The sequence below is a fragment of the Saccopteryx leptura genome, chromosome 3, assembly GCF_036850995.1.
Source record: "Saccopteryx leptura isolate mSacLep1 chromosome 3, mSacLep1_pri_phased_curated, whole genome shotgun sequence".
Lineage (NCBI taxonomy): Eukaryota > Metazoa > Chordata > Mammalia > Chiroptera > Emballonuridae > Saccopteryx > Saccopteryx leptura.
In genome coordinates, this window is record NC_089505.1 from 89309533 (window position 1) to 89334461 (window position 24929).

The following is a 24929-nucleotide window of genomic DNA, read 5'->3' on the forward strand; positions in this document are numbered from 1 at the left end:
TAAGAAATTAACGTTGGCATGTGACTTTTAACTGAAGGCCTTTTTGGGTTCTACCATTTTTTCTACTCACGTCCTTTTTCTGTTCCAGAAGCCAATCCAGGGTACCACCCAGTGTCTAGTCAAATTGAAATACATAGGCCTCAACTTTCTATTTTGAAAGAATATATTACAGGAAATTACAAAAAGAAAAAATGTACAGACAGATCCCGTGTATCCTTTACCCAGCCCCCCTTCCCCAGCTGTGGTAACATCTTGTGAAATTACAGAACCATAACGAAACCAGGAATTTGATGGTCTGATCCACAGAGCTTATTACATATATATGTACACACATATTTTAAATCAAACATTTTAAAACCCCGCTTTGCCTCACCGTCAAGAAGATCAAATGCTTTCCCTCAGAACATAAAATTTGCATCCAACCCCACCTGCTTTCAAATCAAGTCCACCTATGAAATCCTGGATTCCTCTCTCCAGCCCACAGGCTCCTGACTACAGTCAGCCTATAGATTCCTAAAGTCAGAAGTGCACTCTGCCGTGCGTATGGATATCCTCAAAGTACTTGAACTTCCCAAAGTCATGGCCCATGTGTGGGGGGGGGGGGGAGGGAGGTAGCCCCTCTTTGTCTCAATCCATTCTCTAAACCTGTGAAGCCAAAACTGCTTATCTCATCTCCTTGTTCTAACAAGATAAAAAGCTAGATATATGTTCATGTACACTACCTCTACCAGTCAGAGTGATGACCCCATGCACCCTCTGTATCTGCTCTAAAGGCTGCAGAAATAAATTGAACTGCCACAAAGACATCGATTTAATCAAAGATCTGGACTGAAGAAAAGACTGTTGTTCCTGTTTCCTTATTTACAGTGTGTCCGTAAAGTCATGGTGCACTTTTGACCGGTCACAGGGAAGCAACAAAAGACGATAGAAATGTGAAACCTGCACCAAATAAAAGGAAAACCCTCCTAGTTTCTGTAGGATGATGTGGCGGCATGTACGCATGTGCAGATGATGACGTAACACCATGTATACAGCAGAGCAGCCCATGGCCATGCCAGTTGAGATGTGGACGGTACAGAGGAAAGTTCAGTGTGTTCTGTGGCTTGCTAAATTCGAATCTGTGACCAAAGTGCAACGTGAATATCGGCGCGTTTATAACGAAGCGCCACCACATAGGAATAACATTACTCGGTGGGATAAGCAGTTGAAGGAAACTGGCAGTTTGGTGGAGAAACCCCGTTCTGGTAGGCCATCAGTCAGTGATGAGTCTGTAGAGGCTATACGGGATAGCTACCTAAGGAGCCCTAAAAAATCTGTGCGTGAGCCCACATCGAACTGCACTGAATAGGTATGAAACTGGGAGAATTTTCCTTTTATTTGGTGCAGATTTCACATTTCTATCGTCTTTTGTTGCTTTCCTGTGACCAGTCAAAAGTGCACCATGACTTTACGGACACACTGTATTATCCAGGACCATTTACAGGTGAACTCCATATGAGCAGGACCACTTTTCTTGTTGCTATGGCAAAACGAAAAGCAAAAGAGATTCCTTGCAAATTATTTTTACCTGAACTCAAAGTTTAGGTTTTTTAGATGATAACTCAGGAGAGGAGGGGTCCCTTTAATTTAAAAGTTCAGGACCCTGAATCAATTGGCGGTGGGGAGAAGGCAGACATTCCTGACTTCCGCCTAAGACAGGGAAAAAAATGTGAAGACTTTGGCTGGGAAGCGATCCCCAGTGCTGTGTGGGTCAAAGCTCCTGTGAGGGATCTGAGTCTGTCTGTCCCTGCAGCCGGCATTCCAGGCATTCCATGGGCCCCACTTCAGCCCACACCCGCTCTGGCTCCTCCCGGCTCCTCCAGGCTGCAGAGCCCAGGGGAGTCTGTGGCCAAGTGGGCCTGGGCGCGGTCAGTCCAGGGTGTGTTACAAAGGGACCCTCTCTGAGGTAGGCCCTCTGAGCTCTGAGGAGAAATCGAACAATTCCTACAGGAACCCAATTTGTTCAAGAGGGTGCCGGGCAGCCCACTTTGCTCTCTAGCTTGGAGAAGCAGACTGGCTTGGCCCGGAGGACAGCCTATCAGCTGAGTGAGTCAGGGCTAAGGTTAAAGTCTGAAACCCAGGAAACCCAGGCCTCTCTCAGGGGCCTTCCAACTTTCATAAAGTGGTCAGAAAAGAAACGGCTCCTCTCCCATCCAACACTAGAAGGCATGGAGATAGGCAAGACAGAGCAAAAGATGGGGTCCAGAGCAGGTGGGCAGGGGTGGGGAGGCCCCTGGGCACTGGTTGGAAGGGGAGCAGCAGAGGGCATGAGGAGGCTGGGAGTGGGGGGCGTCACACCAGCTCCTGTCCTTGGCCGGAGTCAAAAACACCGGCGGGCCCATCACTTCAAGGACCCTGGAGGTTTGGTTTAGTTAATGGGATCGGAGGAGGAAGCCAGTGACATTCAGTCTCACCTCGCAGACTTGCGTGGATTTCTCTTAAGCATTAGACTGGGGCACCACAGGAAAATCAGTGGGACCGAGAGCTGGAGCCCTCAGGGCTCAGGGACACAGAGCACAGACACCAGCGGGAGAAAGGCCAGGGCCACGGTGGGTTCAGTGAGCTGTTGAATGCAGGGCCTGCTAACGGGCTATCCCAGACTCACTAGAGGCCATCCATGGGTGTGCCCCATGGTCCAAGACCTGGAGAAGCCACCACTGCGACTTCACTCTCCATCCTCTGGTGACTTGGGTCCAGTTCCCACTGCCATGGCAATCCAGCTGGCCTCACAGTTCACTGGACCGGAAGCTAGCATCTGGTGGGACCCAGAGAACTGAACACTCCTCAGCCAGGCTCCCCGGGAGGAACCATTCCCATCAGCCAATGGAGGCGGACACGACACCCATCATTCCCATCACCACCCTGGGCCTGGCTTCCGCAGGAAAGAAAGACCCTCCCCCCATGCCCACACGGGCACCTTCTCCGAGGCCAATGGCTATGTCAGAAATTAGTCTCGTGGGGACAGAGAATGGACATGTGTTCACATTCAAGTCACCGCAAAGCAGGTCCACAGGGTTGCGACACTACACTCAGCCCCTCTTTAAGGACATGAGCTGGTGGTTCAAGTACAGATTTTTAAGCCAGGATGCTTGGGTTCAAATCCTGGCCTTCCCTTTCTTTCAGCTGCGTCCTTACTTACTTTTGCTCATTTACTCTTTCTTCTGTGCTAGGTGGAATAATAGATTCACGCTCCGGAGGCAATGCATTTAGAATGCATAGAACGGGGCTCCCTCCGCCATCACAGCTCCATAAACACTGGCCATTATTATCCCCGTGTGCAACCTCCCCCAGCCAGAAGCCACCCATGCACAGCATGCTGCCTTTTCCTTTCGACTACCACGAGCAGGTCACTCCGGGGCTCCCAGAGCTCAGTCCTCCCAGCGCATCTCACCGACCAACATGGTGGAGCCCAGCTTCCGACGTCCCGCAGTCTCGCGCTGGCTCGGGCATCTCGCGGCTGGTCCCTCCCTCTCGAGCCCAACAACGTGCAGCATTTCTAGGGCAGTATACTTGCTGATTGCTTCCTTCACTATTACTCACAACAACCAGCTAAGACACTGCCAAAGAAACACCCACAGCTGGCCCTGGCGGTGACTCAGGGGGAAGGCCTGTCTTGCCTCGCCCCGGGACCTGTGGGTAGGAAGGACATCTGGGGAGGGGAGAGAAGAGAGAGGACGGAGGAAGAAGCCGAGACTGGCCACAGATCCCAACAGGGCGGGGCCACTGCTGGCCGACAATGAGAAAAAAAGAAACCAGCGTTTCCCTGGAAAAGAAAAAGTGAGAAAATGATGTGGTTTAAACGTCCATATGTCTCTCTGAAAGGTCGGTGATACGATGAAGCGGCCCTGATTTCTTCCCTGTGCCGGGCACTATTCAGAGTGTGGATCGGTCGGAGGACACTGCTGCAGAAACAGAGCTGAGAGATAGATGCTAAGAGATTTATTTGAAAGAAATGGCTTATGTGACTGGGGGCTGGCAGGCCAGGCTGAAACCTGGAGGGCATCTAGGAGGCGGAAACTCTCAGGCGGAATTTCTTCCTCCCCAGGGAGACCCCAGCTCCGCTCTTCAGGCTGTCAACTGATCAGACAAGGCCCACCCAGGTGATTGAGGAGCACCTTTAAAGTCCACTGAGTGCTGACGGTGACCACATCTACAAAACACCTGCACAGCAGCATCTAGAGCCGTGTTTGGTGGAATTGCTGGGTACGACAGTCTGGCCAACCTAACCTCAAATGGACCACGCCAGAGACCGCTTGAAGATCTAGTGATGGCTTTAGATGCACACGGCTGATGGGTCAGTCCCTGTTCTGTGTGGGTGTGGGGACAGGCAGGGTCGTTTTCTGGAGGGTCAATGTGATCTCTGTCTCTGCAAAGGGGGTCTCAGAAACCTGACTTCCAGGCAAGGTGATACAGATGAATGTAGCTCAAGCCCCTACGAGCTCTCTGCCCAAGGGGAGAAAGCTCCCCACACTCAGCGGGATGTGGGACACAGGCTTGTCCTTTTGGGCTATGAAGTGTCCGGTGGGAGCTGATAGGAGTTTGCTGTTACTTTAGTCCTCTGTCCCCAAAAGTGGACCTGTAATGCTCTGCCTATAAGGCAAAGCCAGGCTGGACTTAAGTGACCATCTGTTAGTGTGGGAAAGAATGCCCAGTGCGTCTGCTATTATCCCTGAGGTAAGTACCAGCAGAGCACCCGTACTGGGTCAGAATGCCTGTTCTCGGCCGCACCGTGCTGAGCCCAGGACCGGAGCTCGGAAAACGCAGGCTCTGGCCCCCCTCCGGGCCTTCTGACCCGGCAGGTCTGTGACGGGGCCACAGGCACTTTCTGCAGTGACCGTCCTCAAGTGAGCACAGGCACAATCAAGAGTCCAACTTCCAGCCTGGGCTGGACCAGGTAGAGGACCCCTGAACACTGAGAACACAGGTGGACTTCCCAAGGTAAAGGTCGGGACACAGGATTAAAGTGACAATGGCTGTGTGGCCTCTGTGAGCGTGCTCGGGCTGCAGACCCTGCAGGTGGTACTGCTGCAGCAAGCAGGGAAGGCGCCTCTGTGCTCCTCAGGGATGGAGCACGTTTGGCACTCAGCTGAGGTCTCAAGCAAGCAGTAACAGAGTATGGGAAAGGTGAGGGCAAGGGCCTTGCCAGCCCACCCTCCGGCTCAGAGAAGCAAGACCAGATGCCTCTTCTATTGCTAAGCAGCCCTCGCCCCCAATTTCCAAACAGAACCGCATTTTCTGAATCTAGACAGTGACCTGGGTGATGGTGACTGCATATCGAGACACCAGGGCTGATCAGCCAGGGCCCTGGAACTGAGAGGACAATCTTTCTAGTCAGACACAGGAAGCCAGGACTTTGGGGACAATTTTCCTAATCCGAGATTGCAAGACTAGACTTCAGGGACAATCTTCACAGTCAGAGGGAGGAGGCAGGACTCCAGGATAATCTTCACAGTCAGAGGGAGGAGGCCAGGACTCCGGGGACAATCTTCACAGTCAGAGGGAGGAGGCCAGGACTCCGGGGACAATCTTCACAGTCAGAGGGAGGAGGCCAGGACTCCGGGGACAATCTTCACAGTCAGAGGGAGGAGGCCAGGACTCCAGGGACAATCTTCACAGTCAGAGGGAGGAGGCCAGGACTCCGGGGACAATCTTCACAGTCAGAGGGAGGAGGCCAGGACTCCGGGGACAATCTTCACAGTCAGAGGGAGGAGGCCAGGACTCCAGGGACAATCTTCACAGTCAGAGGGAGGAGGCCAGGACTTCAGGAAAGGGAAAATTATCAGTCAATGCATGAAATGCGACTGTGTCCCATGATATACGCCAAGTCAGACTTTCCTGGAACGTCACAGCCTGAGGTCTGAGTGAAGACATTTAGTTCCTTTTGACAGAAAGGCTTCTGGTCGCACTACCAGGTGAGCTCCGGCTGCAGTGACACAAGGTGATTAAAGGGCCAGAGCTCAGCGGCGAGCCTGACTTTGCCTTCTCTCCACTCCTCCCAGGGGCCCTCGAGCCCCAGGCCCGACATGTCTTGCTGCAGGGTCAGTGCTGCTGGCCCAGGGAACCAGGAGGAATGTGAAAAAACCAGAAGTCATCTTTACTGGGAGAGTTTTAAGTTCCTTGTTCTTAACGCTTTGAGTAGTACAAACGTTCATATACGTCCCCACTCAAAGGGTTAACAAAAAACTCACTACTCAAAGGGTTAAGGTTTAAGCACTAAACAAAAAGTGGGTTCTGGTAACGAGGCCCTTGGATGTTATGACCCCTGAGGGAACAGGAGCCTTCTCCATCCAAAAGATGTGCAGGTAAACTCAGGAAGCCCCCTAATCCTACAGCACGTTCTTCAGAAAAAATGCACGTACCTTTCACCCAGCATCACCTGCTACGGGGTGCAGACAGCATGCTGGGTGTTCACTCGGCAGGGGGGATGGTGGATGCCCTGGGCCTTGTGGGACCCACAGAGAAAGAGAGGTGGGCAAGAGGAACTCATGGGTATGCCAAGTCAGAACTGTGAGCCATCCTGAGCCATGAGAACAAGCGTTTCTCCAGTGCCCACCCTGGTGGAAAAAGCTGGGTCTTGAGAATGAGACACAATCTTGCACCATGCACGCCACACCCCCGCCAGGCTCTGACAGGAACCCCTGGATGCAGTATACCAGCTGGAAGTGTCCTCTTGCATTCCATAATGAAATCGAAAGCTGGACAAGGATTTTCTGCCCTCACGCTGATCTCACCCAGGAAACCTGACCTGGTGGCAGGAAGGTGATGGTGGCTCAAAGGAGCTTCAGAAACTCAATCAGATTGACAGGTTGGAGCTGAGGTGGAGGAGAGAAACTTGCCTTAAGAGTGGAGGTCTTGCCTGACCAGGCAGTGGTGCAGTGGATAGAGAGTCAGACTGGGATGCAAAGGAGCCAGGTTTAAAACCCCGAGGTCGCTGGCTTGACTGTGGGCTCATCCAGCTTGAGCACAGGCTTACCAACTTGAGCTCGGGGTCACTGGCTTGAGTGTGGGGTCATAGACATGACCCTATGGTCACTGGCTTGAGCAAGGGGTCACTTGCTCTGCTATAGCCCCTGCCCCCCAGGTCAAGGCACGTATGAGAAAGCAATCAATGAACAACGAAGGAGATGTAACGAAGAATTGATGTTTCTCATCTCTTTCCCTTCCTGCCTGTCTCTCCCTATCTGTCCCTCTCTCTGTCTCTTTGTCACTATCACAAGAAAAAAAAAAGAGTGGAAGTCTTGGCCCTGGCCGTTTGGCTCAGTGGTAGAGCGTCAGCCCAGCCCGTGGATGTTCCGGGTTCAATTGCCTGTCAGGGAACACAGAAGTGCTCATCTGCTTCTCCACCCCTCCCCTTCTCGCTTATCTCTCTCTCTCTCTCTCTCTTCCCCTCCTGCAGCCATGGCTTGATGGAGCGAGTTGGCCCCAGGCACTGAGGATGGCTCCATGGCCTCCGTCTCAGACACTAAGAAGAGCTCAGTTGCTGAGCAATGGAGCAATGCCCCAGATGGGCAGAGCATTGCTCCCTAGTGGGCTTGCCTGGTGGACCCTGGTCGGGGTGCATGTGGGAGTCTGTCTCCACCTCCCCTTCTCTCACTAAATTAAAAAAAAAAAAAAGAATGGAGGTATTAGAGTTGGGACCACAAAAAAAGACCGACTTGGATGTTTTCAGTCTCAAAAATGACATCAGGTCTGTGTCTCCTGGAACCAGTGTCCCCAGCGGGGCAGCCAGCACCTTCGTTCCCCCAAGTTTCAGGAGCTACTTGTGGCCATGCTAGAGATCAGAAACACAACTCCAGCACGCTGCCAGTAGGGGAGGTTGGTGCATACCTGTTCCTCTGCTGGGCCCGCAGGGTCCCTGGGCAAGTGGCAGGCATGCTTGCTGGCTATGGATGGGGGGAGGGGTGCCGTTTGCAGAATCAGAAGACTTGTTTTGTTCATCTAAAGTCTCTTAATGTTTAGAACTCTTATTTTTTCCTATTCCAGTTCTTAGGGATGGAGCCCTGAGTAGCCAGCCAAGTCTGGGAGGCAGTGGATTCATCAAGAGGGAGTGAAGCCCACACACTTGAAAACCACCAGCTGAAATGCTTAAGGAAGAATACCTTCTTGGAGGATGGAAGGCTAAGGGTAAACACCACAATTATCTAAAACTGCCTTGGTGTTAAGAATTGAGTATAACATACATGTATTTTAGGAACAAGAGCTATTGGATTACCCCAAACCAGCTAGACATCGGAGAAAGTTTACATTTTTCTGAAGTAGCAGATGCTCTTGGCTGCCTGCTCCAAATCTATGCCCCTTCTCCTCCTCAAAGGCCCTGATTTGGTTCGGGTAAAGCACTCACGAGTCTCCCTAGTCAAGTGCCCAGCGAATTCCACTAACAATAACCCCGTCCCTTGCCATCCATTGGCTGGGGCTGGGCGTGGGGCATGATTCTAGCCAATGACAAGTGTGGGAAAGTCAGCAGGGGCGGTGGGGGAAGGTTTCCGCATGCGCATGCGTAAGGACAGAGTCCAGGTAGAGCTGGGAGGGAGGGGAGCAGATGGAGCAGAGCAGGAACATGGCGAGAACCCGACCTTGACATCGCTGAGCTGCTGGATGTAACCCGCCAGGCAGCTGCCTGACTGCTGGGCTTGACGCTTTATACAGTTATTTCATGTTCTGATTATTTAAGTCATTCTGAGTGGAGTTTTCTTCTACTCAGAGGAAGGAGCCCTGACCATCATCTAAGCAATTTGGGCATCACAAATAACCTTGGAATTAGAGAAAAAGAAAAAAGAAAACTACTTAATAAAAACACGTTTCTGTTACAAAAGGTTGCAGGTCTCCTGTCCCCCCTGCAAGTGCAGCGTGCAGGGGGGATTCCAGGCAGAGGGGCACCTGCCGGCCACGTTTCACTTCCTAGGGAGGTCCCTTCCCAGGAGGCATCGGGACGACTATCCACAATGGTAGCAGAGAGGAGCCCACCCAGGCTGCGGGGAGGAAAGCGGTAAAGACATTTCCCACAATGTCAGCGAGGCCAAAACCAGTCCTTGTTTCAGGTGGGGAGGGGGACTGGGTCTTTTCTTCAGACCTGTGCGTCCCCCCTTCCTGTCCTTGGGCCAGAAACCCCTCAGAAGCTGGTGAAGGGAACACTCCCTGGCTGAATCGTTGGTGTGAGAACGCTATCACCTGGCCTTCACAAGTGGAGTCTTTTTTACCAGGAGAGGTGATTCCAGAGCCTCAAACAATCTCACAATAAAAATCCAGCCCAAGGGGCTGGAATGTCAATTTTAGTTTTGGAAGAAGCCCAGCCGTCCAGTTTTTCTCTGAGCTGGGACTGAGAATGCCGCTCCCCCCCCCCCCATAAAGCCTAGCCCCCACCCAACCCCTTCTCACACTGAAAGTGCAAACAGCTCCCCAACTGTGGCAAAGCCTTCCTCAGGGCTGTCAGTGGTTACAAATAATCTCATCTTTTCTGGACCCTTGCCTTCCCAACTGGCCCTTAAAAAAAAAAAAAAAAAAAAAAAAAAAAAATATATATATATATATATATATATATATATATATATATATATATATATATATAGGTTCTGTAAAATACTTGTTTTTTTTAAATTTATTTATTCATTTTCGAGAGGAGAGGGAGAGACAGAGAGAGAGAGAGACAGAGAGAGAGAGGAGAGACAGAGAGAGAGAAGGGGGAGGAGCTGGAAGCATCAACTCCCATATGTGCCTAGACCAGGCAAGCCCAAGGTTTTGAACCGGTGACCTCAGCATTTCCAGGTCGACGCTTTATCCACTGCGCCACCACAGGTCAGGCCTACTTGCTTTTCAAAACCAAGGACCGAACAATTATTATTATTTTTTTTTCCCTAAAACCAAGGCCAAATTTCCTATGCAAACACCCCATAAATCCTCTCCAAACAAATTCACACTCCCCTGCTCATTCCAAAGGCCTTTCCCTCACGTTGACAGCAAACTAAACCAGCAGAAAAAAATGAAAAGGCCGGTTACCTGTTCTGTGGGCTGCGGGAGGACAGGGATCGGACCTTCAGCTGTGGCCCCACGGCGCGGGGCTGGCTCCACCTGTCCGACTCGTTGGGCTTGCTGCCGCCTCCGGGACTGGCATGGCTGCCAGGGGCAGGGCTCGCTGCCAGCGCCAGGGCCCCTCCGTAGGTGTGCATTCACCTGCAGAAAGGTGCCAACACCTCTCTGCTCCCCACCCTGTGACCTGCCCGCAAGCCAATCAGGGGCTGGAACATCTCTCCTGAGTCATCTGGGTTCCAAACGTAAAGCTGGTGAAGAGAAAGAACAAAAAGGGAAGAGGAAGAGGGTGGGGAAGAGAGGAAAACTCCGGCCCCACACCCACCAGCAGTCCCTCGGTGACGGTGACGGTCAGGTGGGGCTGGCTGGGACCAGGAAGCCTAGGCCAGGCTGTCGGGGTGACCGTCGGGGCCAAATTCCAGGGCTGCCCTTTCCCTCTGGGTGGCTATTTTGGGAAGGCAGCTTTGCTCTGGCAGTCAATAGACGGGCTACTGTGGACTCTGGAATCCGGAAGCCTCAGAGCTCCGCCAGGCCCCAGCGCAGGTGAAGGCAGGGAGAACAGCCCGGGAGCAAAGGGAAGTCCAGGCGCCCCCGGAACTCTGCTGAGCACACACAGGCCCGCCCACCCATCTTGTCCTCAGCCCTGCACACCTGGGTGCCGTCTGGTGTGTGGGACGAGATCCTGGCGTGAGGTATTAACCAGGGTGCCGAGGAGCACGGCCGGCAGGGCTGGTGGCACCAGGGCCAGCAGGGCCACTGCCCATTTTCCTGCCGTCCAAGACTGAGCGGCCTTGGCAGCCAGCTCTAGCTCCCCTTCCCTCTCCCTCTCCAGCCCCCGATGCCCGTCCTGCACAGTGGTTTGTGGGCCCGGGAGCTCACAGCTGTCTGAGGGCAAGGACACAGACCTGCCTGGTAGGGAGGGTGCAGGCGAGAGGGACCGGCCATCCCAACCATTGCTCAAGTTCAATCGTACGCTTTTCAGAGGCAGCCAATCAGACCGAGCCACCGGGAGCCACTGCGGAGGATCCGCAGGCACCTGAGATCTCCTGATAACCAGGATTGTCAAGTGCGAGGTCGATGGTAAGATCTACTCCCCTGCTTAGGAAACCAGAACCCATTTCCCCAAAGAGACAGTGAAGCAGAGAAAGGAGCCAAGAGAGGCCCAGTGGTGAAATTCAGACAACCCCACCTCCGTCCTCTGGGTGACAGCCCCGCTCACCTAGGCAGAAGGGAGAAGGCTGCCTCGCCCTGGCATGGCCTCTGAACTCAGGGTTGTGTCCATCCATCCTCACAGCCCACTGCACTTTGTGAAGCCCCATCTCAAGGCCAGCGGCTCTCTCTGTGACCCCAGAGGGGCCAGCAACAGGCTGCTTCTTTGCTCAAGGAGCTCAATGCATAGCAGTGGGGGGGGGGGGGAACCCCAGGTGGGTGCATCCTGCAACCTGACTCCCCCTCCTGGCTCTAGAACAGCCAGTCCTTCACTCTCTGACCCCAGGGTTGGGTCAGAAGCCCTAAGAAAGTCCCCTGAGCGCTAGCCAGCGTCAAACCGCCCTGGCCCTTAGGTCACCAGCTCGTCACTGAGCGAAAACCAAAAGCCACGGGAGAGCACTGCTTGGCGATTGCAGAACACTGAACTGCAGAGGTACCCACGGTAAAAAGAGTCAGCGGGAACCCTCCTTGCTCTCAAAACACTTTAGGGAAGTATCTACCAGGAGGAGCTAAAAAAGAAGTTGAAGGTTCTTGCCTTCAATTTAGTAGATGATAATCTTTTAGATTTACGTACAAAGTCCCATGATAAGTCATTTGGGATCCCCCAAAGTGGGAAGGCTGCTTGTGGTTAGAACCGGGTGAGTCAAACAAACAAATGAGCCCATGAGCTCAGCCTTCTGGAGAAAGAACAAAGGAAACCACCCTAGTGAGACGTGGCTCATGACGGTGCAGAAGCAGAGCTCCCAGAAAGCCCCCTTCTGATCGAGTCCTGAAAACGGGTTCTCAGTGGGCAGGGGGTGGTTTGACCCCCATTTGGCAATGACTGAAGACATATCTGGTTGTCACAATGAGGGAGGGGTGCTTCTAGTGCAGGGGTCCCCAAACTACGGCCCGCGGGCCGCATGCGGCCCCCGGAGGCCATTTATCCGGCCCCCTGCCACACTTCCGGAAGGGGCCCCTCTTCCATTGCTGGTCAGTGAGAGGCGCACATTGACCATCTCATAAGCCAAAAGCAGGCCCATAGTTCCCATCGAAATACTGGTCAGTTTGTTGATTTAAATTAACTTGTTCTTTATTTTAAATATTGTATTTGTTCCCGTTTTGTTTTTTTAATTTAAAATAAGATATGTGCAGTGTGCATAGGGATTTGTTCATAGTTTTTTTTATAGTCCAGCCCTCCCATGGTCTGAGGGACAGTGAACTGGCCCCCTGTGTAAAAAGTTTGGGGACCCCTGTTCTAGTGGGTAGAAGCCAAGGATGTTGCTAAACATCTCACAGAGCACCAGACAGCCCCCCCACCACAGACAACTGTCCCGCCCCAAATGCCAACATCACTGCCAACAAGAAATGGCTATAAGGCAACAAAATTAAGTATTTTCCTGGGAAAATAGTCACCTTTAGTCACTAAACACGTCCCTCAGCCCAAAGGGCCCCTGGCGGGGACACGAGCTGCCTGTGGTGCAGCCAGGTGAGAACGAGGTCAGTATCCTTGGAGGGGCCTCTGGGGACAGGTCCCCGGCTTGGGCGAGCCGTCTGGCTGCTCCAGGCCTCCACTTGGCCCCCTGGCCGAGGGGTCCAGTCCTCAGAACTTACCCCCTGCCGTCAGCAACAGGGAGAGGACGGTGACAGTTCTCATCCTCCAAGCAGGCACCTCACCTGCGCCAGGTACTTTGTGGGTGGCAGTAGCCTTTCACCTAGTTTGTCTTGCCTGAATAAACAAATCCTCATCCATTAAAGCTGGCTTTCTGCGTTCCTGACCTGCCAGGCCTGTGGAACACACAGAGGTGTCACGTCCGAGTGCGTGGGGGGCGGGGGGATGGCATGGGGTGTCTGCCCTCACGTCAGGTGAAGGCAGGGAAGCAGAGAGCTGACTGAGTGCCCCTAGCCGAGTCCAGCCGGACTTCACCCCCACCTCCAGAGACAAACGGTATGAGGGTGGGAGCGAGTGACGATTCGAAGAGCTCGAGGCTCTGGAATGATAAGGAGCCCCTTAGGGTCCTGGAGCGTTTTCTGGTCTGCCACACCGCTCAGCAAAGAGTCACCAGAAACCACTGAGAGCTGGGTGGACACACTCCCAGGGCTGACAGTGGCTGCCCGTGGGGAGTGGGGAGTTGTGGGGAAAGGCAGGCCAGAAAGGAGCTTAACCATTAACTTTATTTACCTCTGGATCGTTTGCTGTTTTATGAGTATTATTACTAATTTCATAATTACTAATTTCATTTAAAAAAAAAAGGGCAGAACATGTTATATCCACACCCACTTTCCTGGGAACGTGCTCACCTGCTCAGAACACTGTCCACCACAGTCTCCCACTGGCTGCTGATCAGGGTCCCCAGCCCCCAGATGGTGGCTCCAGGTGAGACTCTCTGCAAAGACGGAGGCAGAGAGCAGAGCATCCTCTCTCCAGCTCGTCTCAGGAAATGAGAAAACAGTTCCTGCGCCAGGCCAGGCACCCACACAGCAAGGCAGCTGTGGACCCAACAACCCCAGTCTCCTGCCAACACCTCAACCAGGTGGCCATTACCATGCAGGGTCCCCTCAGACCACAATGAGGCTCTAGATCCACCACTAGCCCCTGAGGTTCATGATGAGGAAGAAAGTCGTGGGTGCTAAAACGCTCCCCACCCACAGCACCTTTAAGCTTCGAGCCTTCTTGCCACCGGGAACTGCCACGCCAGCCACCACCGCGCCCTGATCCCCGAGCCTCAGAGCCCTCCCTCTGGTTTTCCAGGCCTGAGACCCAGCCTTGTCCCTGCTGCTGCATGCTCTTACCTCCCTCCACCGTGAGAGCTACGTGCACCCCTCCGCTGGCTCTGCTCCCCACAGCCTGGCAAATAACACGCAGCATACAAGGGGGTGTCCCCACGACCTCCCACCTCCCCAGGTTCCGCCGTCCTGCCAGAGGAACCCAGACACCCAGGGACAAGGCTGGAGCTGCATGGACAGGAGCTGACCCAGATAGCAGCTGGGACATCTCACAGATTCTAACATCCTCATCACTTCCCACTAACATCAATGGCAACACTAGCAATGCAACGTTGGGCTGTAAAAACATCATGTTTTCACGATACAGTGCACATTGTAAACTGTGGTAAGGAAAAGTGGATAGATCGGCAAAACGAATAACTTAAAGAGAGAGAGTGTGTGTGTATGTCGTTAGCTTAAGAATATAACACAGTGGGGCAAATGTAGGTTTACAGTTGTTCCTATAGGAAATAACACAATAATTAATAAATAATACAAGAATTAACTGTGTTTCACATACTCACACCTATAAACCTACTTTGCCGCACCCTGTGTAGAGGTACTAAGGCAAACGAGAACAATATTCCTAGTAGGCTGGACAGAGAAGTCACTTTGATGCCACAGAGGTGCTGCCCCCCTGGGTCACAGGGCAGGGAGCAGCTCCCTGCAGCCCCATCCTGGGGTCCTGGCACTGAGAAGGCTGCCGCCTCGGGGTGCTAACTGGGGATCTGGGAGGCAGGAGGGAAGAGAGGAAGAGGCACAGGAGCCAAGCAGACGGGAGTCCACTGCAGTGGGCGGGGCGGGGAACTAACGGGCAGGAAGTAACGGAACCGTCCTACCCTCCAGAAGGAAGGGCCGGAGGACAAGCACCAGGACCCAGCGCTGGTCTAGACATGGTGGGACAGGTGCGGGCTGGGCTGGGAGAGATGATACAGCAGGGATGCTGGTGGACCCCCAGTGCTGTCCCATCTGCTCCTGTCCCACACCCTTTCCACCTGCACCTTCACCATCCTCAGACCTCGCCTGACCTGTGTGTGGTTCACTGAGCAAAACCTGCCCTCAGAAAACCCCAGACACCCTGACCCACAAACTGGTGGGCCGAGCGGGAGCCTTGCCCCAGTGCAGGGGATTCTGCATTTGCAGCTAGAGTAAAGGTGCCGCCTGGCTCAAGCCAAAAGAACGAAGTTCTCATTTTTCACTTCCAGCCGCAAACCAGCTCACTGAAGGAGATGGGTGGGCGTGGCAGGGCAAAGGGAGATCTCCCTGGGATCACAGACCAGGGCCTGCTGCCCACGGGGATGCCAGCTTCCCTGCTCTGTGCCTCAGTCTCTCTGCCTGGAGGATCCTCCCCGCCAGCTCCACCGAACAGCCCTCCGTGGTCCTTCAGGCCTCGGTCAGCCCTCCCTTCCCGAGGGGAGCCCAGTACACCCCGCAGCAGGCTCCAGTGCCCCCTTAAGAGTTGCCGGATCAGCATATCACCCTCCTCACAAGACTCAGGGTGAGCCCCCTAACACAGGAGACAGGGCACACCAGGTGCGAGCGAAGGTCTGATGAGGGAGCCAGGAAGGACGGGAAGGAGAGGGGGACAACGGGGCCGCCGCCGGCCTACACCTGGTCAGGCACCCCCTCACATTTTTCCCTGGCTTACTGGCCTGGCTGAGCCACAGGAGCATCCTGTCCAAGGGGAAACACCATGGCACAGGTGAGGCTGCAGGTGGGAATGTGGTCTAACAACTGTGAATGCACGGGAGTCCCACTCACAGCTCAGATGGTCCTCGGGCGCACCGCATTTCTACAGTAACAGTGACTTGGACTTTTCCTAAGTTTATTTGTAAGTCGGGTGCTTGGAATCAGGCATGCCATGCCCCAGAGTGACAACACTGTAGTCTGGGTGGGAGCTCAGAGCAGACCTCAGACATCTGGAAACACCTGCAGGTGCCCCCTCCAGGGCAGGCCACACCTCACTTCACTTCTGTGTCAATGCACCTGGCATGGTGGGGGCCGTGAGGGTGGCGGGCACCCAGACACTGAGTGAACGCATAACAAGATGAGTAATATGACTGCAGCAGCACCACCAACATCATGTGGCCCCACTATGCGCCAGACACTGTTCTATGCTTCAGTGAAAAACATCGTGCCCCCCCCCCCCCAGAGTCACATCAAATCCCTGAAACCTGTGAATGTGACAGTATTTGTAAAAAGCATCTTTGCAGATGTGATTAAGAATTTTGAGATGAAGTCCTCCAGGTCATTTGGGTGGACCCTACAATCCAATGACAAGTGTCTGTCCTGATAAACTGAGGCAGACGGAGGCTTAAAAGGCGGAAGAGGAGACACAGACACAGAGAAGGCGATGTGGAGACAGAGGCAGAGATTAGAGTGACGCAGCCATCAGCCCAGGAGTACCAAGTGGCCAGCAGCCATTGGGAGAGGGCAGGAAGGAGGCTGCCCCAGAACGAGTGTGGCCCTGCTGGATTTTGGACTCCTGGCCTCCAGACTGTGAGAGAGAAACTTTCTGTTCTTTGAAGCCACCCGGTTGGTGATCATTTGTTAGAGCTGCCACCAGAAACTCATACAGTCCTGGAGACATCAGTGAACTCATCAATCGCAGCAGAAAGGAAGAGCAAGGGTTTGGGGGTGCAGGGGGGTGGGGAGGAGTATGAATGAGGACTCCGGGCACCCCAAACAGCAGTAACCACTTCCTGCCCTTCCTGAGGCCATACTGTGACCCCCGCATATAGTGTTCTGTTAATATTCTCATCCTCTATTAGCCTATACTCCCCTGGAATAAACACATCACCCCCGCTTTACCATTACCTGACACTCAGAATCCAGTAAGTGGTAGGAGGACTAACATGAAGCCAAAGCAATGCTCTGTTTTCGGCCGACGCCTACTGCCTCACTGTGATATCAGGGAGGGGCAGGCCTGCTCTTGAGGTCCATCCACCCGTTTCTTCCACATAATGCTGCCTGACAGGGGTCTGAGTTTGTGGCCCCCCACCCCCGTCCTAGTACTTTAAGAGCAGCAACTCAGAAGGGAGGAAGAGGTTTGCTGGAAGCAGATTCATTGCCAAAACCAAGGAGAGACACGGAGGGGCAGAGGACATCAGAAAAAGTGGAAATGCTACAGAACACACGGAGGACAGGGCAGCACCCTGTGCTCTGAGGCTGGGGCCTTCCAGCCACTCACACAGGACGCAGCACCGCCCTGAAGGTTCAGCGTGATCATCCGACTCAGCAGAAAAAGGTAAATTGTGTTTGTTCTGTTTTAAACAAGCATACTGTTGCCTTTGTCTGCCTGTCCCTGCAGGGGACTCCAGGGTGGTCTCCCCCACCCATGGGGCGTGAAGCCGCCCACTCCGTCCCTGGCAGAGGGTGTCCCACCCTCTCCTCTCTGTTAACTATGCCTTGGACACGGCAAGGGGACGGGACCGTGTCTCTGTTGGCGCACAGCATGGTGCTGGGCACACCACACCGAAGGGGCAGGAGCGCACCCAGTACGTCGGACGCGTGGACACACGCACGCATGGGGAAAGGGATAAATAAAAGAATGGAAAATTTTTAGAGTTTTGACTAAACGTCTGGATTCTCCACCGGGCTCTCCCTCTTTCTCTGCTGACTCTGCCTCAAGCTTTTCTGTGGCTCCGATTCTCTTTCATAAAATTCCCGGGACCATTCACCCGGGAGAACAGCCAGAAAGTCTTCGCTCCCTGCAGGGCAGGTCCCCGCAGGGCAGGGGGATCAGAAAAAATCCCGGGGTCCTTACATTTTTTTTTTCTGGTTGTAAACTGTTGACATAACAAGACACGGTGAGGACAAAAGGTCCACAAATAGAATTAGAAGCTGTGGTGGGCAGACCCTGCAGTAGCTCCAGCGATGGTGCCCACACCCTTATGCAGTCACCAACCCCGAGTGTGGGCGGGACCTATGACTTACTTCTAACCCACGGAATACGGCTAAGGCGGAGGGACGTCACCCCCCACAGTAACAGTTCTGAAGGTGTTTTCACACCACTTCAGTTCCTGCAGCGGGAACCTTGCTGTCCTCCTCCATCAAGGACATAGCAGAGCGACTGAGTCATATGCACGCATTCAAGCCCTGGTTCGGCCCTAACCACACTGGTGCCCAGAGATGTAACCTCCCAAGCTTCAGTTTCCTCATATGTAAAATGAACACAATAGTAGCTTCTCCTCACAGCCTCATTACAAGGATTCAACAAAGTCACAGCGCCCGCCACACAGTAAACGCTCAATCCACGTTTTGTTATCTCCGCATTACTTACTTACCTTCTGTTGTCCTCACTGCGCTGTGAAGAGGGGGCCCCCACAGCCTGTCTTGTTTGCTGTTCTGCGGTGCTCTGTGTTGTCCGCCGTTGCCAGAGCCTTGAACTTGAGGTAGACCGAGGAATACATGTGAAGGAATGGGCCGTCTCACGCGATCCTCCTAGCAAAGTCGTGAGGTAGGCAGGACAAAAATAATTTATTCCAAGGTAAGAAAACGGGGTTGAGACCTTAAATTCCTACCCAGGGCCACGAAGGAAAGGAGGAGTAAAATGAGGACCATCTCACACCCGAACAACGTTCTTTACATGTTTGTACTGCTTCAAATATAACTTCGACCCACGTTAAGTTGACAGCATATTTAAGGGGCAAGCGTAAGAGTGGGCCTCCAGTACAGTAATTCGGCTTAAATGGAGACAGTTCCCATAAGTGAACAGAATGAGTGGTGCGTGTACACAGGTGAAGCTGCGTTTCTGGAAGCCTCTGGGAGAAAGTGCGGTTCCCCGGGGGGGGGGGGGGGGCAGACGGGCAGGGAAGTGTTTGCACTTTTAAACAAAATTCGGTGAGGAATGCTGTGGCTGATGAGTGATGCACTAGTGGCTGGAAGGGAATGGAGGTTTTAAAGTATTCTGGGGTCAAATGGCTTTTGAGGAGCTAAGTCAGTTCCTGGGAGTGCCAAACTGTCACCCCTCCCAGCCCCCGCCCAGGGGGTGGTTGAGGGGAGGGCTCAGCTAGGCCTGTCCCACCTCCTCCCTGGTAGGTGGCCTCCTGGTTGTCTTCTCACCCTCACAGGCTCTCTGTCCCCCATCACGTCCCTCCCTAGTTCTGCTCTGAGCAGGGTGGTGCCGTCCAGGGCAGGGAGACTGCTGGGTGGTACTCAGGGCGAGTAAATTCAACCCAGGCCCCTGAGCTGCTGTGTCTCGGCAGATTTTCAAGAACTTTCCCCGTCTCTTGGGGCTGGAAGCAGTGACTTGGATCTGCTTTGGGGCTTGTATAGTAATACTGAGTCCAAGCACTCGCCTGGCAGGGACCCTAGAGGACAGGGTATTGATCAGGGGTCCATCACAAAGTCCAGGGTTTTAAACTGCTTTACCCCATCACTGGTAGTGGGGTTCAGAGACTGGGGGGGTTATAGCAACAGTAGTCTTGTCATCCACTGCCAACTCCATTTTCATTCATTTTGTTGTGAGATGATGTGACAACCTCTGAATATGTTTCATGCCTCTGCATGGCATCTGCCATGAAACATAGGATTGGGAATCAATTCAGCTCACGGCAGCTGACGCCCCTCCCACCACAGGGGCACCCCTGCCCCCACTGTAGGCCAGCTCTTTCTCCTCCGGGTGGACCTTCCCTTTCCTCCACCCACTCTGGACTGAGTGTCGAAACTCCACTTTCTCACAGGGTGCGAGGCACCCAGCATGAGGCCGATCGGCCAGGAGGAAGGGTGGCCTGCTGCCTAGAGGACGGAGGGGAATGGATGGGAACCAGGCCGGTGAGGTGGGGAGGCTGGGCGGAGTGCGTCGGCCCTTCAAACGGCACCCAGTGACAGTGCAGAAGGGGCCACTTGGCACCATGAGACCAGGGGGGGCCCCGGGCCTAGACGGGTGGACAGGGGACTGACTCCACACATTGGGGTCAGCTACCACCTGCCCACAGCCAGGAACAGGGGAGCAGGGTGTCTCTTTGCATCCCCACCCAAGGCATTTTATCCCCTGAAGTGTCTGCAATACTAGCAGCTACAACAAAGAAAAGCATCGGGCTTTTTTTAGGAAGTGGAAGTAGGGATTTTTGCAATGCAAAACCAATGAAGAACTGCAGGATTCCATACATTGGTGGGACATAAAAATGAGACTAAGAGACATAGACAGGAGTGGGGTGGTAACGGGGGGGCGGGGTAGGAGGGAGAGGGAGAGGGGGAGGGGTACAAAGAAAACTGGATAGAGGGTGACGGAGGACGATCTCTCTTTGGGTGATGGGTATGCAACAGAACTAAATGACAAGATAACCTGGAAATGTTTTCTTTGAATATATGTACCCTGATTTATTGATGTCACCCCATTATAATAAAAATTTATTTATAAAAACAAACAAACAAAAAAAACCCCAATGAAACTAGAACCTCCAAGAACCTGGCTGGATGTTATCAGTGTAGACAGAGGAAGTTTCTCCTGATTTAGTGGAATGGTTAAACATCTGGGAAAGCAAGGCTCCTTATCACAAATGATACCTAGCCGCGCCCACAGACTCCTGCTCCACGGCTTATGTTCATGATCTAATTTAGCTGATATCCAGGCTCATGAAATGGGTCCTAATAAAAGCCCAGCTTTACAGATGAGGAACGCAACCCAGCAAGGTCAGTCATCTTTCCAGAGTCGCGGCAACGGCAGTGAGAGACAGAGGTGGCCCTGGGAAGCAAGCCTTTGACTCAAAGCCACGTGCTTAATGGACACTGGGAGCCGCCACGGGGAACCGGGGTACTTTCAGTGGAGAAAAAAGATCCCTACTCGGTGCTAAACCCTGGCCTGGAGCAGCCTCTGCACGGCATCTGCAGCCAGACCCGAACGGGAGGGGACAGCCCACAGCTGGCCACCGATAGTTTCCTTTGCCAAGGACTCTAATCCCTGACGTTGGGACTTAAAGGGCTCCTGCCAGTCCTCCCCAACGGCACACACCAGCAGCCCTGTTGTCACACAGCCCAAAAGAAAAAGATGTGACTTGTAGTGGCTCTGGAGTCAGTACTCTCTTCCTCGTGCTGTGATACAAACAGGTGTTGCTGCCTGCCCAGGTGCTAACACCAGAGATGCGAGCAAGCCCTCTGGCAACGGCCACAGGTGCACAGGTGCAAACTGGGCAAGAACAGCTGGAGAGCCAGGGTGAGGCTGTGCCCACATGACCCCCAAAGGAGGTGAGGCCCTGCCTCCCTGCACCTCACTCTCCATCTATCAAAAACGAGGATCACCCGAGAGGGTGGAGGCCAGGGAGTGAGGGCAGGGCCCAGGGGACTGGCTCTCTCTCTGCCCTGCTAGACCCCCTGCCCTCTAGTCTCCCCGAGGAGGTAGGAGGGTAGACTGCAGCCATTCTTCCCCACCAACGCCCCCTTCATAAGAACCCTCCACCCAGCCCCCCTCCTGTACCTATAACAGACAGCTAAGTAGTAAGTAGGCCTTACACATTCCTTATTTTGCTCAGGCCATTCCCTTCAAAGTACCGTTCCCTTCTCTCCAACTGTCTCTAAATCCTGGCTGCTCTCTCTCCCAGGCTCAGCTCAAATCCCTTCTACTTCCCCCCAAACCGCCTCGGCCTCCCCCTACCCCCGTGAGCCCCTGAAATCCCAGAGCACTCACTGTCTCCTTACAGTCTCCCGTCGGCCGCTAGGTCCTCTGCATCACACAGCAGCCCTGCCACATTTCCCGCATGTGTCTGTCCATCCGTCCACCCAACCAGTACTGATCAACCAACTGCCGTATGTCAGGCGCTGTTCGGTCCTTTTCCTTATCCATCCTCTCCCCATTCTCCAAGGAGACTGCTTCCTGCCTTCAGCTCCACCACCCACCCCCTTGGCAACCTCACCCAGTCCCACGGCATCAGGTACCATCTTAGCCACAGAAACCTCTCTCCTATTGTCCAGGTTCTGACACCCCAAACCATCTCCACGTGTGGGGAGGTCTAACAGGCAACTTACCGGCCAGATCAGAACTCCAGAAAACCCCGCCGCCCGCTCCTTCCCCGTCTCAGTAAGTGGTTCTTCCATCTGTGCCAGCCACAGACTGAGCAGTCAGCCGTCTCCTCTTCCTTCCCCGCATCTCCCTGCGCCCACCCAGCCGTGGACTGCTGGCTGTACCTCCCAAGCCTCCTGCCTCTGCCCTCTCCACACTACAGCCCTAGTCCACTATGGTTTCTAGCTGGACCAAGAAACAGCCTCCAGAGTGTTTCCCTGCTGCCACTCTAGCTCAGTAAATTCTTTACACAACAGCCAGGGTGACCATCTGAAAACATCAGGTCATAAGAGTTGCAGCTCAAAACCTTCCAACGGCAGCTGCACATCACCCTTTGGGTTTTTAGGCTGAGGCCCCAGGGCCCACAGAGCCCTACCTGACCTGGCCTGGCTTCACCTGTCACCCTCTTCCCTGGCCTCATGGGCTTCCTTGCAAACATCTCAAAGGCTGCAAACACAGGACCTGCATTTGCTGGCCCCGCGGCCTGGAAATCCAGCCCTGCTCTCACCTCGATGACTTATCCCCTTGCCCATCAAAAATAACACCCCTCCCTGGCACATTTCACCCTCCTACCCCTTCATAGCATTTACCGTAACCTAACCTGCTGTTTCAAATATTATTTTATTCATTCATCTCCCATTTCCTCTATCAGAAGACCAGCTCCACACAAGCAAAGATGTGTCTTTGTTTCACTCTGCAGCCTCAATGTGGACACGAGGCCAGCACATAGCAAGGACTCAGGAAGGGTCTGTTGCATGCATAAATGAATGAATCAGTGAATGAGTCCCATTTCCTTCTTGCAGCGACTTTCAACCTTTTGCATCTCATGGCACACATAAACTAATTATTAAAATTCTGCGACACACCAAAAAATATATTTTCTACTAATCTGACCAAAAAAAATAAAAAAATAAGGGCCCTGGCTGGTTGGCTCAGTGGTAGAGCATTGGCCCTGCGTGTGGAAGTCCCAGGTTCGATTCCCAGTCAGAGCACACAGGAGAAGCACCCATCTGCTCCTTCACCCCTCCCCCTCTCCTTCCTCTCTGTTTCTCTCTTCCCCTCCTGCAGCCAAGGCTCCACTGGAGCAAAGTTGGCCCAGGCACTGAGGATGGCTCCATGGCCTCTGCCTCAGGCACTAGAATGGCTCCGGCCACAATGGAACTATGCCCCAGATGGGCAGAGCATCGCCCCCTGGTGGGCATGCCAGGTGGATCCCAGTCAGGCCCGTGCAGGAGTCTGTCTGACTGCCTCCCTGCTTCTAATTTCGGAAAAATACAACAAAAAGGTATAATTTTGATTGATTCACACTGTATGGCTATTGTTGTGTTGGCTGTTGTCATTTTTTTTTTTTATGTGAAGGGAAAAGAGGTCACTGTCCCGACTAAATAGTCAGGTAGTGCATGTTTTAAAATTCTTGCAGCACACCGGTTGAAAATTGCTGCCTTGTTAGATATGTCTGATCTCCTCTAACCTGAGGTTGAGTAGCTGCTGACCAGGGGCATCTTGTTCATCTGTTCATCTTCCTACACCTCCTAGCCTGGGGGCTAGTTCCAAGGGCAGGTTCGGGGTTGGGATGGCAATCAGGTTACCCGACCCATAGACAGTGCTGCTGGCATGCTATGATGAGAAGGTCCTGGTTGAAGTTTAGTGTTGATTTGTGATGTGTGCCAAAGGCACAGGGTGGGGAGAAAGCGTTTGGTCCAGGGATACTTGAGACTGGAGAGAAAGCTGATGGACAGGGCAGAACAGGCCAGTCCTTGCCAGTCCTCAGGTTTGGGAAGCTCAGGAGACAGGCCAGTAACCCACATGGCAGCAGATGCCAATGCCAATGGGCCCCAGGGTCCTAGCCGCTGTGCCCCATCAGCCTCTCACCCCTGGAAAGTCAAGTAGCTTCCTTGCCTGCTCAGCCCACCCATCTCGGCCACTGCTGCACAGCACTTGTGGCTCATGCAGAGCGCAGAGCCTCCGGGGACTGGCCGTTTGTCTCAGAGCTCTCAGACCTGGAGGCAGAAACAGAATAGGCCCACACAACTTACAGGGGCTCGTTTTGCCCTCTTGACAGGACTTGGCATCTGCTAAAGAGTTCCACAGGCACTATTCCAGGAAGCCCAGCCACTCCATGTGCAGGAGACTGGCAAGGATGTATCAGGAGGGCACAGGCCCTGCCTCCTGCCAATCTCAGCAGGAGCGTGCACTATGAGAAATGCCCTCCCTCGAATTCCTGGGCCTGCGGGTAGGGGGTGGGGCGCGAGGGAGGGTAGTGCTCAAGTTCACGTTGGGAACAGAAAGACTGAAGCCCCTTCTCCACCCCCCCCCACCCCGCCTCTCTTTAAAACACAAGTGGGGAGACAGTCTCTTCTATCACGCTACTTTAGTGATCGTAGCACTTTCCACACCCTCTAAGATTTTTCACAGCCACCCTGGGGAGCCAGTCTCAACGCCCCCCCACCCACCCCCACACTCAGGGGGTCGAGGTGCCTGCTCCGCTCTTACGTGGGTGAGCAGCGGCAGTAAAAGTAGAGCCCCATTTCCATTCCAAGACCCGCGAGCCCCCTGCACCCACGATGGAGCGTGAGGAAGAAAGAAATAACCAGCCAGCAAAACTCAGAAAAGGAATCCTTTCTCTCCAGAGATTATGAAATCAAAAAGCATTCTGTTGCTTCTGGGAAAGTCTTCTCTTTATGACTCGGAAGCCACGCCATTCAACAGGGTTTCCATTAGTATTATAATTCAAGTACTTGGTCTAGTTCCTGCCTCCTTCTATAGGAACTTGCATGCAGACTGAGAACACGAGTGGTTACCTGCGCTCACCTTTGGACTCGGTGAGCAGGTCGAGCGGGCTCCAGCCCCCTCCTCCCATGGTCCGCCGCGAGGCAGCTAGGCGGCAAGGCTCCCGCAGATTCTCCAAATCCCC

The 24929-nt window shown here is 53.5% G+C and overlaps 1 long non-coding RNA gene across 1 annotated transcript; it reads right to left on the bottom strand.

The window, feature by feature from the left end:
- Positions 1 to 4001: 4001 nt before the first annotated feature.
- LOC136399615 (uncharacterized) lies at positions 4002 to 24929 on the bottom strand. The gene is made up of 4 exons (XR_010750176.1): positions 24827 to 24929; positions 18303 to 18459; positions 10033 to 10313; positions 4002 to 5757 (listed from the first exon to the last, which is right to left on the bottom strand). It is a non-coding gene; the product is annotated as an uncharacterized lncRNA (long non-coding RNA).